The 13363-nt window shown below is 33.8% G+C and overlaps 1 long non-coding RNA gene across 1 annotated transcript in view; it reads left to right on the top strand.

The window, feature by feature from the left end:
• LOC140612029 (uncharacterized) overlaps positions 1 to 9530 on the top strand; it is a 180589-nt gene extending 171059 nt beyond the window's left edge. Inside the window, exons 2-3 of the long non-coding RNA XR_012013356.1 lie at positions 7982 to 8029; positions 9211 to 9530. This is a non-coding gene — a long non-coding RNA (uncharacterized lncRNA). The remainder of the gene's footprint in view (positions 1 to 7981; positions 8030 to 9210) is intronic.
• The last annotated feature ends 3833 nt before the right edge of the window (positions 9531 to 13363 follow it).

Raw genomic sequence — 13363 nt, 5'->3', positions numbered from 1 at the left:
AATTTATTATGTGTAAAGTTTTAGAAAATTCTTAGCCAAAAATAAATAAATAAACAAACAAACAACATTGTTAGCCATTATTTCCTTATGCTTCTGCCCAAGTCCTCTATCCTCTCACAGAAGCTGTGTGAATATTAGACCATTTTCATCTTTCTCCTGTGAAATTTATTTTCCCTTCTGCATTTTTCAGCCATTTATCCATGTCTACCTCTTTCTGAGTGTTTTCTTCTCATCCATTTTGTAGCTTACTCACTCTCTCCTGTTATGTCTACTTAGCTTCATTTTAGTTCTTGATTTTTATTTTTTTTGCTTTAGTTACTGTGATTTTTAGTTGTAGGATTCACATATGGTTATTTTTATAGTTTTCATATCTCTCCCAAAGTTCTCATATGTATTTAATTCTATACAGTAAGAAAATAGCCTATGTTTGGCTGGGCAGCAAGTTGTATAGATGACGTCCCCGTTAAGCAACGATTTACTTATTATTAAAAATATAACAGGGATCCCTGGTGGCGCAGCGGTTTGGCGCCTGCCTTTGGCCCAGGGCGCGATCCTGGAGACCCGGGATCGAATCCCACGTCGGGCTCCCGGTGCATGGAGCCTGCTTCTCCCTCTGCCTGTGTCTCTGCCTCTCTCTCTCTCTCTCTGTGTGACTATCATAAATAAATAAAAATTTAAAAAATATATATATATAACAATAATTATCTAAATTAGAACTCCTGTAGGTTTGGTTCCGTTTTCTGTTGTTTCTTAGTTTTCATTTTATTATCTCCCCATGTGGCTTAGATTTTTTTTTAGATTTTATTTATTTATTCATGAGAGACAGAGAGAGGCAGAGGGAGAAGCAGGCTCCATGCAGGGAGCCCGACGTGGGACTTGATCCTGAGAGTCCAGGATCATGCCCTGAGCCAAAGGCAGATGCTCAACTGCTGAGCCACCCAGGAGTCCCCAAGGCTTATTTAGATTAAAAGAGGCTGTCTCTTGATCAGAAGTGCAATTTCCATTTCACAGTGAAATTCTGGGACTTATGCAGCTTATATGATTTTGACTTAATGAGAACCCATTACAGAGTCAGGATATTGGGTAAAACTCCTGAAAATCCTGACTTTGTACCAGAGAAATGATCTTTACTAGGGCCCAGCTGCAGATTCACACTTGCCACAAAACAGTTGGATGGGGGGGAGGAGGCCCGTACTCCAAAATTTAAAGTACAGGTGAGTATCAGTGCCAAAGACACCAAGTAGTTCTGAAATTTTCGTGACCAAACATTAAAAATTTGTGGTCACCAACACCTGTAATTTTATGGATTCTGAAGGAAATACATGGCTCGAGAGAAGACTTTGTCTTATTGCTCTCAAGATTGATTGCAAAGTTCCTCACTGTAAGACTCTCATTCAAAATTGTTTGTTGAGTTGGTAGAGAGAATTTCGCAAAACACCCAGGTCTGGAGTGTACTGTTTTCAAAATATAAAAGCCCAATCAAGGATCAGGCCTCTGGCTGTGTAGTGACTACAGGCATAGCTTGCTTTCTTCTCTTTTCTTTCTTTCTCTTTCTTTCTTTCTTTCTTTCTTTCTTTCTTTCTTTCTTTCTTTCTTTCTTTTTCTTTCTCTTTTCTTTTCTTTTTCTTTTTTCTTTCTAATAGAAGGAAGTAGAATGTCCTCTCAGGCTCTTAGGCAATACAACCAGGAGTCTTAAGTTTTGAGCCCATTTGTGACCCATATAGTCAGCTAGCTTGGATGTCTTGCAATGTCATGAAGGCATTTTTATTAGCATCTCTAAAATTAACATTATGTCATCAATGTAATAGACTGGTTAAAATTCAATCAGTATACAAAATTCTAGAGTTGGTCCAGCAAATAAATACCATAGTTTGGGATATGGGGCCGTGGAAGTACATTGGATGCCTTTCCAGATGAAGACAAACTGGCATGACTGTATTTCAGGAAAGGTATTTTAAAAGGAGAGCATGTGCAATATTAAGAGCAGCACGCCAACTGCCAGCAATTTGCAATGATGTCAGGCACATTGGGAACGATGGTGACTACTTCCTCCGTGGTTTATAGCATCAGTAACTTTTACCAGCCAGACAAGGCCAGTAAAGCAGAAGCTGACATTGCTTACTATTCCCATCTATGTTAAATCTTGTATGAAAAGATGAAATTCATATTCTCCTCTTAGCAGAGGAACAATGTTTCCATTGTACGATCCTGGTCAGCTTTAGGCATCATTCAAGACTTTCTTGGCCATACATGTAACCAATTGTTACAGAATCCAACAACAGGGCTGTAAATTAATTTATCCAATCAAAAGAATGTACATTTGCACACCCTAGATATCCCTATTAGTTATGTAAGTTGACATAAAAAATAGCAAGTCAATCCAAAAACAAAAGTCATGTTAACTCTTACTCCATTAAGTTTGGGAATTTGAAGAGCTTCCTCTGGGGCCTGGGGAGGGGGTGGTTCAGATTGTTGCAGTACATCTTAGACTTGTTCCAGTTTATTCTGTCAACATAATTCTCTTACGTGGGAATTTATATTCTGTCAATTGGTTTGAGTTTTTGCTCCCTGGAAATAGCAAAAAAATAATAATAATAATTCCAGGTTTCGTTTTGTTTTTTCGTGAGCTGGAATGTCCCATTCATGCTACGAGAAAGGGCTGCAACAATAACCATGATGACTCATCCTTATAATTGTGTCGTCCTCCAGTATTTAGCTACAACACGTTATCATTTATGTGGGTTTGCCCCAGACTCCACAAAATCTAGCCTCCTTTTCATTGGCTAACTGTAATCCCGATTATCCGTGATTTCCTTTTGTAATGTATCTACTTCCCTTTAGAAAAGCTTGCTTCTTTGGGGCCTATGGCGGCTTAATACCATTTCTTCCAGTCCTTGGATATAGGCCAAGAGCCCCCACAGGCTACTGGGCTTCTAGATTCCATGGTTACCCTGCCATCTCTAGGGCTTCTGAACACTGGCCACCCAGCTTCATCCTGAGCTATGAAATAACACTGTGGACCCCTGCCCATGGCAGAAAAAGTGCCTCTCTCAGTACTTCTCTCTACAGCCACTGTCCCTAAAAAGGAATATTTCTCATCTGCAAGCTAAGCCAGTAAAACATTGTCACTTCCAAAAACACATAGCACAGGGACAGAGTGGTATTTGTCCCTTCAGTGTTGCCAACTCCTGTGCAAGTGGTGCACACAGATCCAGCTAGTAGAAATACAAAACAGAGTTTGTTAAGAAAAAAATAATTGGTGAAGTAGCAAAGCACATTGGACCCTTTAGGCTCCCCGTAACCGGAGGCATTCTTAGACCAGATAAAGTTAGACTGTATGCACCATGGCAAATGTCCTACTAGAGAAGAGTTTGATCTTTGAAATGCCCTTCAGATTTATGAGAATGAGGAGCAGGAAACGTCTTTGTGTCTATGAAGCAACGGAAGGTCCCTGGTGGACGAGTGATCTTAATAGCTGATAATCCACTATTCTTCTACTTGGTCAACTGTTAAGTTATTGAAGAGGAACTTGGGGGAGAAATGTGACTAAGGACCATCCCCATGTGTTTTGTCTCCTAAAGTTATCTTGGTCTAGATTTTAAAATGGAATTCTCTTAGTCTATGCTTCAGCTAAATTGCTGGAACCATTTGCTAAGTTTTCAAAATTAAGATCTGAGACCCAGATGCAGGGCATATAATGAAGTTGTAAGAACACCAGTCATATAGTCTTAGTTAACCACACATTTCTGGAGAAAAATGGCTAGAAAGTTAGAATAAATGACATTCACAGAGGGTTTACTTGAAAAGAATTTCTCTATAGTCTCACCACTCCCAAAGAACACAGAGTTTGCTTCCCCTCGAATGCAAGCCTCATGTAAAGGCTTCAAAGGTGTTCAGTAAAAGCTTGGTCAACATCCTTTATTTGTAGGGTGATCAGTAAACTGGTGTCTGAGTCATTCTTTAGAAATTTAAATGGATAGAAGGACTGGCAGAGATTCTTTGTCATAGCAGAACATGAGCCACATTTTTAGCAGAATTTCATTTCCAGAATTTTCTAGGAGAACGAATATTTCCTCGGACCAAATATGGACTTTAATTAGCTGAAAGAGTTGGTGTGGGATCATGCTGGATACTGACAAGACAACCATCTGGAGGAAAAAAAAAAAAAAACCTTTGCAGAAATAAGGTAAAATTGACACTGAATGTATAGCCACTGAAGAACAAACAAGGAACCAGGAAAGCAGCAATTCATTTACCTCATCAAAAACATCACAGTTGACTAATCCATTGAAATTGAGGGGTGGCAGATGGGAACATTTTCAAAAGAAAAATGACAGCCACTGAGGAGAGTCTAGTGGGTTCAGAAAGGGATAATGCCGGAATAGTGGCAAATAAGTATGACTGTTCCTGTCCCTTTTCTATTTCCCTTCCTTCCAAGGATCAGAAGTCATGGCTAAATAAACAGAGAGCTTGGAACTGACATAGGAGAGTGAGAAGAGCCTGACCATGCCAGCTCTGTCTCATTACAACCTGACTTAGCTCAAGAGATGGAAACCCAAAAGGAATTTGAATTTGTATTACTATTGCTCTGGACCAGGCACGTTAACTCCCAACATTCCACTTCCTGTAAGACTAAGTGGCCAAATAATTTTCTTATGCCTAATATTCACAAGAAAAGCAAGGTAGTCTTTTTATCTAGTTGGGGGAAAAACTAGAACTACAAATAAAATGTCAGTAGGAAAAAAATAATAAAAGATCTTCATATTCCCATTTCATGAGTTACATTTGTTTACCAGTTATAATATTTAAAAATAAGGTTTTAAGGTCTTTTTAAAATTTACATTGTGTTTCGACTTTTGCTATTGCTAATACCAGAGTGAGCACTTTGACTAACATGTGGTAGGACATCCTTTGCAAAGCATTTGGTTCATTAACACTTTGGATTCCACTGGTTTGTGGAAACCCTTACAGATCTCCCATGGTACATTCCATTACATGCTATTTTAATCCTAGCTTAGAAAAAAAATAAGTTTAAATCTCAAGAGTGAGGTTGGATTTTTTTAATTATTTCTGAAATAAATTGCTGTGTAATGTAACTGCCAAGCTTTAAATCATCCCCATGAAACTGATTATATTCAGACTCAAGAAATGTTGCAATAGGAAATACAGAAAAAGAAAGGGGGGAAAAAAGAAAAATTAATGAGCCATAGTTTAGTAAGACATCTGTACTTTTCTTTCTGTTTGGGCTTTTCCACTGTCAGTTTGATTAATGGGATGTCTTTAAATGTATCTCCTTTTGGATATCTTATATCGCAACAAGTCCATTTCATGTTCTTGCCACCAACATTTCCAGTAGATTTCTTCTAACATGTCAGGATGACAGATAAGTTTCCATAGTCAGCCTTATAGAGAGCTCATTATTGTCTTAAACCAGTGCAACTGCCCTGAAGGTCTCCCTTAAGCAAAGGGCCTGTGGAGTGCCATGTGATTTCCAAACCCATACTGAATAAAGGTGTCATTTCTGGGCTTAAAATAAGGGTATAAATCACCACCGAAGGTCAAGTACTGGTTTTTGTAAACATTCATGGTAATTGAGTGGATGAGAAATAAAAATGTAAAATATCTTAAATATATGAACTTTCCATTTTTCATAGGTACACTGTGATTTCTTTCATATCATTTGGCTAATAACAGTAAACTAATAGATCTTCTAAGATTTACTTAACTCATACATTAATGAGTGCTTATCAGGATAAGTGTATCCTTAATCTATTTCACCTATTTCACCCATTCCTCTATCCATCTCCCTTTTAGCAAACACCAGGTTTTTTTCTATCATTAAGAGTCTGAGGTTTTTTGTTATATTTTTTTCTTTGTTCATTTTGTTTCTTAAATTCTACACATGAAGGCCGCCTGGATGGATGGCTCAGTGGTTGAGCATTTACCTTTGGTTCAGGTTGTGATCCCAGAGTCCGGGGTTCAGGTGCTTCTCCCTCTGCCTCTCTCTGTGTGTTTCTCATGAATAAATAAAATCTTTTTAAAAATCCACATGAGTGAAATCATTAAGTATTTGTCTTTCTCTGAATTATTTTATTTAGCATTATACCCTTTAGATCCATCTGCAAGACATTTTTTTATTTTTTTCTCATTTTTTTCCTACTTGAGCGATATTCCATTGTATATTTATATAAACTTCTTCTTTACCCATTCGTCTATCAATGGATACTTAGGTTGCATCTATATCTTGACTATTGTAAATAATACTGCAGTAAACATAGCGGCGCATGTATTTTTTTGAATCAGTGTTTTTGTTTTCTTTGGGTAAATATTCAGGAGTGGAATTACCAGACTACACAGTAAATTCTATTTTTAACTCTTTGAGAAAACTCCATACTGTTTTTCCACAGTAGCTGTACAAGCTTGCATTCCCATGAGGGTTCCTTTTTTTCCATATCTTCACCAAAACTTGCTTCTTGTGTTTTTTATTTTAGCATGTCTGACAGGTGTGAAGTGATATGTCATTGCAGTTTTGATTTGCATTTCCATGATAACGAGTGATCTTTTTAATGTGTCTATTGGCTATCTGGACATCTTCTTTGGAAAAATGTCTACTCAAGTCTTCTACCTATTTTTTAAATTGAATTATTTGGTTTTTTGATGTTGAGCTGTAAGTATCTTCTCCCATTTGGTGGGTTGTCTTTTTGTTTTGTTGATGATATAAAGGAATAATGAAAGAAATTAAAGATGACACAAAAAATGGAGAGTTATTTCATGCTCACGTTTGGTGAAAACAAATATTGTTAAAATACCCATACAACCCAAAGCAATCTACAGACCTAATGCATGCCCCTGCAAAATACCAAAAGCATTTTTAACAGAAGTAGAGCAACAGTTTTTAATCCAGAAAATCTTTATAAAACCTGTAAATGTTTATGTTACTTAGCCCTGAAAGACTTTTATCTATGTCGTAAAGCTTTCCTGTCTCCCCTAAAATTATCAAATATTTGTAAAAAAAAATCTATGTGTATTTATTAAGAATTCAACCTATCAGTAGAACGAACCTAACAGAGAAAAAAAAAAAAAAACTTGTGTAAAAATACCTATAAACCAATTATATAGCATTTTAAATACCCTTAGAAATAGAATGGTACTGAAAATATAGAAGAATTTAGAATCTCGTCAGGTTCTAAGGTGTTGAGACTGACATTTCTGTCCTTTAAGAGAAAACACAATGTATAGTTCCATCAAGTGAGTAACTTGGGTGAAAGCGGAGGAAGTGCCATTAGTTAACAGAAACAAGATTCTTTAGACCAATTGAGCTCGTTCTAAAAAAAGAGCTCAACATAATAATTTTAGGGATGAGAACAATCTATGAATACTTGTAGCTTCAGGTCTTACCAGGAAGAAACTTCTGGTAGCGCATGATTTAATTGAATTACTTTGTGTTTTTTAGTATCTATCTTTCAACTCTGAGAAGAAAACAAGCTAAGTAAAGTTCAAATAAGACACTGATATTTTAGTTTTGTGTTAAGAAAGACATTGTTCCTTTTTTTGATAATTTATGTCAACTACTAGAGTGTTAGAGTGTTGTCCTATTAGTGTTAAAGTAGAATTTCCAAAAGAGTAAAACCATGATTCTCATAAAAATATAAAATGACTACTATCAAAGATTATATTTAATTTATTAATTGCCAAGGGAACCTGTAAGATGTTAAAACCAGTTCAAATGAAAATTTGACTGGCAGAGATTTTTATTACCTATGAGACTGAATTCATTTATATTGTCATTTACAGGAATGATTTGTATTTCTGGGGTCAACAACTTGCATTGTTATCAGTTTCTACAACTTAACCTCTGTCTCTACCAAATTGTACACCCGTCAATCAAAATTGCTCCCCTCCACAAAAATACTATAATGCTGTGAGTCTAGTTGACATTGCCCAGAGCTCTGTACCCAGTAGTTTTTTATGTTCCTTCCAGATATTCAACATTCTTTCCTGACGAGAATTAGAATTCTGTGACTTCAAGGTACGTATGTAATATAGTAATTTAGATGTGTGATTATTCAAAAATATTTATATTTAATTTTGAAATATCAAAGAGACTAAGCTTCATTCTGTGTAATGTATTGCATTTCTAACTATTTAAATATGCAGAAAGATCTTTTAAAAACTGAGCTACTTAAACTAAACTGAATATTGAATGTATAAATGTAGTTTAAAATATTATAAAATGTTTAAATAAGTCTTATTTATTTATTCTTATTTATTTAAGAGAGGGGGAGAGAGAGAGGTGGGAGAGGGACAGAGGAAAAGGGAGAATTATAAGCAGGCTCAATGCCCAGTAGGGAGCTTGATCTTGAGATCATGACCTGAGATCATAGGCTGAGCCACCAAAATCAAGATGCCATATTTAACTGATTGAGCCACCCACGTGCCCCTAAAGTGTTTAAATGAATTTTTAAATGGGACCAGTCATGATCCAATGTTTTAATGAAAATTATTACTAAAATCTGTCAGGTTTACAAAACTTAAAAATTTCCCATGCCCAACTCAAAAGTATAAAAAAGAATTAGGCTTTGATTTGTAGGAGTTTTTTTTTTTTTAATCTGTAATTTAAAAAATAAAGGATAAACCTATAGTGGTTATTTCTGTACACAAATTCCTTAATACGTATGCAATAACAATGTAACCATAATGCACTTCCCTTTTAACATAGGCTTTTCATTTTGCTCTTGCATTCTTTTTTTATGCTAACTAAAACACTATACACTGAGGAACCCAAACATTGACATACTGATATTTTAACATCTTATACTAAGTTATATTTCTCACCATTGGAAGGCAAAACTCTTTTCTCTGGTGGATTAGTTTTTCACATTTGTTGTATTTCTCTTTCCATACATCTCAAATATAGTATAAACATTTTTAAATTCTTTTTATTATATTTATTTTATCACCTTCCTAACATCCCAAGTTGATAATAAAGACACTATTGAGAACAAACACAGGATAAATGTCTTCTGGTTATGGGCAGCTGATTAAGTTCATAAGGAAATTTTGCCTCACATTTTGAGCCAATGCTAGTGACTAATTCGCTAGCCAGGTGAATTTAATTTAAAAATTCAACAATAATTTATGTATTACCAGATTTGAATTTTGAATTACTGGAATAATTAATCTTTTTTGTCATTAACTTGGCCCATATAGGTAATTTCTTCAATATAATTTATTGTCAAAAACCATGAACAAATTCTAAGAAGTTATTTTTGTGGTTATCAACAAACTGATTCTAAAGTTTATATGGAGAGGAAAAATACCTGAATATTTAAAATAATATAAAAGAAGGAGATCAGAGTTGGAAGACTGACATTATAACTTACTATAAAGCTACAATTAATCAGAGAATCAATGGAACAGAATAGCACAATCATATATCCAGAAATATAATCAACTGCTCTTTGCAAAACAGCAAAGGTAATATAATAAAGCAAAGATAATCTCTTCAACAAATGGTACTAGAACATCTGGCATCCACATACAAAAAGAAAGAAAGAAAGAAAGAAAGAAAGAAAGAAAGAAAGAAAGAAAGAAAGAAAGAAAGAAAGAAAGAAAGAAAGAAAGAAAGAAAGAAAGAAAGAAAGAAAGAAAGAAAGAAAGAAAGAAAGAAAGAAAGAAAGAAAGAAAGAAAGAAAGAAAGAAAGAAAGAAAGAAAGAAAGAAAGAAAGAAAAAGGAAAAAAATGAACGTAGACACCGAAGTTACACTGTTCATAAAAATTAACTTAAAATGGATCATAGACCTAAATATAAAATGCCAAGCCATAAATCTCCTAGAAAATAGGAGAAAATCTAGATGGCCTTGGACATGGTGATGATTTTTTAGATATAATACCAAAGCATGACCCATGAAAGAAAAAATTGATATAAACTGGACTTCATTAATATTAAGAACTGCTCTTCAAAAGACAACGTCAAGAGATGAGAAGACAAACCACATACTGGAAGAAAATGGTTGCAAAAGACTTCTTATAAAAGGCTGTTATAAAATCTTAAGGATCACGCCCTGAGCTGAAGGCAGATGCTCAACCACTTAGCCACCCAGGCATCCCCTAAAACTTCTTTAAAAATTAAAGAAAAAAATACCTAATCCAACTCAAAGATTAATTTTTGGTAGAGATACTTTATAGGAAAGTTATTCAGTATTCAATAATTATTCAAATTACAGGAGAATTATTCAATAGCCATTGTTAAACTATATACAAAAAGAAATTAATGCATTTTTAAAGATATTTAATCTATTTCATAGTCAATTTAGAATTGGATGAGGAACAGTTTCCTAAACACGTTTTATTCCCATTAAAATTCATCATGTGTTAACTTAAGCTTTGTACCAGGAGAGTTAATTTATTCCCAGAAGATCATGAACTCCATCATGTAATAGAGGTTTGGTCCCAGACAAGTTTTATAAGATCATTTTTTCTCCCATTGTATTGTGAAAAGTTACGCCTTACTACATACAGTGTGGATGTGTGTTACTTGAACTCAAGTCTCCAGCATACCTTTTCACCACAGCATGCGAAACTCATCAGAAAAAATATTTCGTAGGCTCTTCTTTAGAGAATATTACTACTCCTGCAAATTAATTTAATTTTTGAACAAAAGCTGGTAATCTATGAAAATTAACCAAAAGAATATATTTTGTCCTAATAATTAAAAACCAGTTAAATATGAGTTGGACTGCTTGTTTAAATATTTAAACTAATTGCTCTGATGCATTTTTGTGACTCTTCTAATACTAAAATGTAAGTATGTCTATGAGAAACATTATCCAGCAAGAAGAGGAGATCCTGTGGTAGATATATATCAAACATGAGAAGGCAATCTCAGAATTTTAAGATACCTAGCTAGTCTATTCCATGAAAAAAAAAAAAAGACACTCCATTGTTGATGGCATTTCCTATTATGATATCTCATCTGGATTTCATAATAAACTGGTATAATAATAATAATGCAGGAAATAATAATGAAATAATAATGCAGGAAAAGCAAAGAGTAGTAGATTAATACATTTATTTTTGTTTTAAAGTTCATCATGTTACTTCAGTAAAAATATACATAAAACTGAATGTGATCGTGACTATTTAATGTGTATTTTTAACTACTAAAAGAGGAGGCATGAAGTGTTGGAAATTGTGTCTGTGTTGAATACTTGTGTCTGTGTTGAATTTTAAAATTTTAATAGACCAGTTAACAATGAAAAGGCATCCTACATATATTTGAAGAGGAGCAATCTTTTGTATTCTGCAAAATTTTGCATGGGTATTAATGTAGAATATTTTTAATATAGGACCTATATATATATATATATATATATATATATATATATTCGCTTTAAATGGTTCTAAGTGTTTAATTTATGATAGTTTTATTTCATGCTCATTGAATTCTCAATCTGTAATTACTGATATCCCAAATATAATGGAAATTTGGTATAATTCCAAAATCATAGTGTAACAAATCAGAAGCCATTGTTAAATGGGTTGGGAGGATTAATAAATTAATCATTAAGATGATCAATAGTGAACCACAGTGACTATTTTGATGACAGAAGAATACTTGTTTGTCACAATTTAATAATTTTAAATAACTAAATTATGCTTATAATTAAAATATTACAATTTGATAGTTTTATTAAATTAGTCCATGCACAGAAATAGAACGCATTATGTTTACTAGTCCTAAGAAGAACAAAAAAACCATCAGAACAATTTCTTCAACCTCAAATAATAAATCTGATATTAAGAGACAACCACATTTTACTGTGGGGGATAGTATATTGCAGACAATATAAATAAAAATGGATAATTTTAAAGGTTCTTTCCTAATGTATGGAAGGTAGTTAGGATGTTCCTAACACATCAGAGAATCTTGTGCAAACTGAAAATAGGTTACAAACGCAAAAAGGATCCTCTCTCCTCAAAGTTGACTTAGTCCACAGTCATGGCACACATTTTGGCAAGCTGCATTGAAGCAGATTTACCTCTTTATAAATCCTTGTTGAACACTTCTATGACAAATCTGTGTCAAGTATATCTTGTTGGGCGTAAGGTAAATGCAAAATCTTGTCTTTCTCTCCTAAGAAATTACAAGGTCTTCAAAGTCAAGGACTATAAGAAACTGATTAGTTGTTAAACGATAAATGTACTGTACCATTTTCTACTTAGCATCATTTTTAAACTAAAAAATATAATTGCTTCTATTTGTAGCATTTCACACTTCATTTGAAATTTTATATTAATTATTGTATATCATCCTACAACAAGCATATGATGTAGGCAAACTGGGTGTGGTTACTGCACTTTTAAAAGGTTACACAGCTGGTAAGCACAAGAACCAAAGTTATACCAAGAATTTTGTTATCTCAGTCTCTTATATCTCTCTCTAAAGAAACTTGTCCATGGAAGAGCTGCAACCATTAAAACAACGTTACACATTAAAGGATATTATTAAATAGTGGTTTTGCATAAAGAATTTATTGAGAGTGAATGCAGAAACAGCTCTAAGTTCAAGAGACAAGGTGCTCCTAGATTTTTTCTTTATTAATAATTAAGATTATTTCCCCTTCCTGAAGAATCACAAAAGCAGTTATAAAATACATCTAATAATTCTGACAAAAAGTAATTTACCTCTCAATTTTAAATGGGAAATATTAATCTTTGAGGGGCATATTCCTGAGTCAATATTTCTTTTTCTGAGTCAATATTTTTGAAGTTTCATTTGCATTTCCCACCTTCCCACAGATGAGTTTGCATTCATACCTCAGGATGAAGCCCACACAGTCCTCTAGAAAGGAAGAAAAAAATGTCTTTTTCTCTAAGATGAAAGCCTCTTGAAGCCCAAGCATCTCCTCCTATTTATCATTCATTGTTCTTCTCCTACTAAAGAACTGACTAGCAAATGGGAAGAAACTCAATAAAACTGAGCTTAATTTTTTTTAAACTGAGCTTAATTTAATTAAATCTAAAGCACAAACATTTGTTTGTTTTCAGCCAAATTATGAGATTTAACTTGAACTGACAAAAATGGCCTTAATGATTATTTTGTTTTTGAAATTGAGAGGTAGAGATAGATAAAATAATTAAATAACTAAAAGAAAGAAAAATAAAAACACCTCTTTATACAAAAATATAATAATTTTATAGCACTTTGAACCTTAAATTTCTGTTGCTTGTACTCAACCTGATATATTTAAATTCACATTTGATTTAATATTGACCTTTGTAAACATTGCCCTAAGTCACTGAAATATTTTTTTAATTTATTTATTTATTTGAGAGAGAGTGAGAGTGAATGTACAAGCGG

The sequence above is a fragment of the Canis lupus genome, chromosome 20 (assembly GCF_048164855.1).
Source record: "Canis lupus baileyi chromosome 20, mCanLup2.hap1, whole genome shotgun sequence".
NCBI classification, from domain to species: Eukaryota; Metazoa; Chordata; class Mammalia; order Carnivora; family Canidae; genus Canis; species Canis lupus.
Note: the sequence above shows the minus strand (reverse complement) of the source record. Positions and strands in the feature narration are given on the sequence as shown.